This window comes from Malania oleifera, chromosome 13 (genome assembly GCF_029873635.1).
Source record: "Malania oleifera isolate guangnan ecotype guangnan chromosome 13, ASM2987363v1, whole genome shotgun sequence".
NCBI lineage: Eukaryota > Viridiplantae > Streptophyta > Magnoliopsida > Santalales > Ximeniaceae > Malania > Malania oleifera.
In genome coordinates this window covers 16,592,728-16,597,343 of record NC_080429.1, presented here as the reverse complement: position 1 = coordinate 16,597,343, position 4,616 = coordinate 16,592,728, and positions in this window count along the sequence as shown.

The window sequence follows — 4,616 nt, the reverse complement described above, 5'->3', positions numbered from 1 at the left end:
ACTTCACACAGTACACTGACCACTACGCTCCCAGCACAAGGACGCTAGTTCCGGTTACTCGAAGGACCTGAAAACATGTACGTACGATAGGGGTGAGACACCTCTTAGTAAGGAAGATGCATGTTATATCGGTGTGTGGTATATGAGTGTTATCATGACATAAAACATACACAATTCAATACAATTCCAGTATTTTCACAAAATAGTTTTAGTATAGTGCTCATCACGCACACACACATGATCAAGTAACCCAATGTCGTCACACCCTTTGGTCTGAAGCTGGCCCGCATTACACGGTGTCCCCGGCACTTGGCGTAGCCCTAGGCTCCCATGGCATCGTATCGGTACAATTGGTGGATCCACACCCTTTGGTGATCAGCCAGAAAGGAGGTATTTCATGCCCTCAGATATAGAGTCAGACACTCTTACCAATGGAAGGTGATATTTCACACCCTCGGATATAGATCTGGACACTCTTTCACAACCTGGAACAATTCGGAATCCCGTTCCTATATCTCATTTCAGAAAATCACAACTTATGCATGTTCATACAACAATTCAATCCACACCCATTTGGTAATCTAAAAATCATGATTTCTAAAGAAAATACAATTTAAATAACTCAAGGAACGACCACCTCCATAACACAATATATATATCACAATATATCCACGATTTTCCAACAAAACCAGAGATGCAACCCAATGCCCTATTTTTCCCAAAACTGTAATATGAAAATCCCGTAATTTTCACCCGTTAAATTTCCCCAAATGAGTATTCAAAACACACACAAGATCGTGAACCATAGTTCTATTGAATTCGATTTCGAAAATAACTAATATAAACAGAATCTCCTTACCTTTCCCCAAAAGTCCAAACCCGAACTCTACGGCTCCTAAATAGCGAACTAAGTTTTTAAAACCTATAAATCACAGTACAAAACATACTTACAATTCCATTCTTTATAGAACTACCAAAACGGAAATGAAAATCGAGCCTTACCTCGATTTTGGGTCAAATCTTGAAAATGCTCAAAACGAAGATCCGTTCCACAAATTTCGAAGAGAACCCTTCCCTGATCCTCATAGTAACGTCGGATTGACGATTCTAACAATGTACAATGAAGAAATCTAGAGAGAGAGAGAGTGGAGTTCGAGTTCTTAGAGAGAAGGAGAGAGGATTTTGATATCTAAGTCATTAGGCAATGGAAAAAGATATTTATAACACTTTTAACTCGGCCAACCTTGTTGACGAGGCGATGTCTTCGTCGACGAGTCAACGAATGAAGTTCGTCGACGTAGTAGTGGCCTTGTCGATAAGCCTGAGATTTCCAGATTTTTCGAAACCTCTCGGCTTCTTCTCGTCGATGAGCCTCTGCATTTCGTTGCCAAACAACAGAAAAGCCTTCGTCGACAAACTCTGGCTTCATTGACGAAGCCTACTCAATTTACTATTTTGCCCTTTCCTTATTTATTTATTCCATGTATCATGGGTTGGGTTCTTACATAACACCTCTTCCAACAATGCACAGCGGAATAAACATTGCAAAGGATCAAACAATACTATATGCAAAAATCTCAATAGTGAAGTATAGAATCATTCCACAACCATAGCAATATAAAGAAAACAATAATAAAGGCAACGACACCATGAATTACGTGGTTTGGAAAAACCTACATCGACAGGAGCAATCAGCAAGAGATTTCACTATGAGATCAAAGATTACATACTACAATGATCGTCTCTCATTCTATTACCCTCTCTTACTCTCTTACTTGTCAAAATATACCTAGAAGAGCATATATAACAAGCCCTCAGAGGTTTCCCTCCGAATCCCCAACTGTTACACCATTTACATTCAAAATTCAAATATTTTCTCGCAGCCCAGGCACACTCATCGACGAGAACAGGGGATTTGTCAACGAGTCCAAGAAGCCCACTCGTCAACTAGTCTATTCTCTCGTCAACGAATCTTCTGCTCTGAGATTTTCTGGCTCTTGGTATCTACTCATCGACGAGTTGTTGTTGCTGCACCAACATATGCTTTTCTCCCTTTGTTCATAAGCCCCCACGAAGTATAAGAGCCACACCATAAACAACATTGTTGTTCCTGAGCTTGTAGTCGTCTACGATTATACTTATGAAACCAACCTTGATCATGTTTCTCATAACCCATTTGCTTAAGTGTAATGGATGAAAAAAGATCATAGTGGGTTCATTTAATGAACAATTCAAATGGAGAATCTACGCTTAGATGAGCAAATATGAGATTTAGAATTCCACCATATGGAAGAATTACTTGGAGGGCTTTTGCTCAAGAGATCATCCATTTGAGAATCAAGCTTGGTAAATCAAGCTTTTTCCCTTTGAGTAAGCACCACATGACAAAACAATCTAAATATGAAATGTAGTCGTGTGTTCCTACTTGAGGCAAAATGTTGTATGTAATAAACTTCTATAAGATTTGTGCATGAAGATTAAGTTGTTTGTATGATGGAGTTTAACCAAAATAGATAGGTTCCTCAGTCATGACCAGTGGTAGAAATTCTTCAGGGATGAAATCTTGTGCCATAATCCAAGATTATCCAAAATATGGACACTCAAACTCACCTTGACGGATATTAAAAATTGTTGCTAAGGTCTGTGGAGTAAGGGCAATTGATTTCCCCATGATTTTGATAGTAGTTACTGTGTCTCCTTTAACCATATTTGCATAAATTTTTTTGACTAAGTTCGGATATAGTCCTTTAGCTTGATAAGTAGTAAACTTTTTCCATCCAAAGGTTCTAAACATGGGTAAAATGTTGGGAAAGTCTTCTTCAAAGAAAATCGCGTCTAAGACCTTACCAAGAATAGGTTCAGTTGAACGAAGATGCTCTCTGTATAGCCGCTTCGTGTGTGGAGCTACAAGCCATTTCTTGATATTGTTGCTATCATCCTTCCTCGAAGTAGAACCTCTTGTTATTGTATTTTCCGTTCTTGGCATGATGATTTAAAAAAAAATATAAACGGTACAATCCTTTAAAATCTTGTGGGAATGAGGTAGGATAATGTTCTTCAGAGATCAAATAGAGGATTTTGAGTGAAGGAGCACTTGGGATCGAAGGAGAATAGGTGTATGAGATGTAAGAAACAAAGTCAGGAGCCCGAGGGTTTGAAAAGTTAGGGCTTTGTGCACGTTCGGTATTTAAACTGCCATTAGGCAGTCGATTGATATTGAAGGGTCAGTTGCTTGAAAATTTAGCGCATTTAAATTTTCCCAAATAGTAGCTAGTCAGTCGACTGAGGCTGAGAGAGTCAATCGCCTGACCTTACTGATTTTAAGAAAGTCAAGTAAGTCAGAAAGGATTCAGTTGATTGTGACTTAGTTGTCAGTCGTCTGACCTCACTTATCCTTCAATATTTTACTTGGCTACTCATCCAATTTCCTTTTTAAACAATTTCTCTACTGTGCAATAAGACTAGTTCACGTCTTATAGAGATAAACCTATCCTCTGGAAGATGTTTTTTAAATATATCAGCCCATTGATCACTTGTATTCACGAATTACAGTGAGATGTCTTTTTTTTGCACATTATCTCTTAAGAAATGATGTCTTATGTCTTTATGTTTCGTTCTTGAATGAGATATGAGATTTTTGGAGATATTAATGATGTTGGTATTATCACATTTTATAGGTACAATCGAATATTCCAAATTAAAATCCTTTAATTGTTGCTTTATGTTGAGAGCTTGTGCACAACAACTACCTGCTGCTACATACTCAGCTTCTACAGTAGATAATGCTACCTAATTTTGTTTCTTAGAGAAATCAAGATACAAGAGATCTTCCTAGAAAGTGGCAAGTACCACTTGTGCTTTTCCGATCAATTTTACATCTGGCATAGTCCGCATCTGATTAGTTGATCATTTCAAAGTCTGTGTCTTTAGGATACCATAAATCTAAGTTGATAGTACCTATAAGATATCTTAAGATTCTTTTAACGGCTATTTGGTGTGATTTCTTGGGGGTTGCTTGAAACTAGGCGCATATACATACACTAAACATAATGCCCGGTCTACTAGCAAATAAAACAAACTTCCTATCATACCTCAGTAGTATTTTATATCTACCGACTTTCCTTGTTCATCTTTATCAAGATTTATTGACATACTCATAGGAGTCCCTAAAGGTTTTCCACCTTCCATATCGAATTTCTTAATCACGTCTCTTGTGTATTTTAACTGATTTATGAAAGTTGCATTTTTAGCTTGTTTAATTTGAAGTCCTAGAAAGTAAGTCAACACTCCCATCATACTCATTTCAAATTCATCATGCATACACTTTGCAAAATCTTTACATAGATCTTTGTTTGTAGCACCAAAAATGATATCATCCACATAGATTTGAATAATAAGCATATCTTCATTTTTAGATTTAATAAACAATGTGCTGTCCACTTTTCCTCTCGAAAAGCCATTATCCAATAGAAATCCACTCAACCGCTCATACCAAGCTCTAGGGGCTCGTTTAAGTCCATATAATGCTTTTGTTAATCTAAACACATGATCAGGACAATGATCATCCTCAAATCGGGGAGGTTGTGCTACATAGACTTCTTTATTTGTAAATCCAT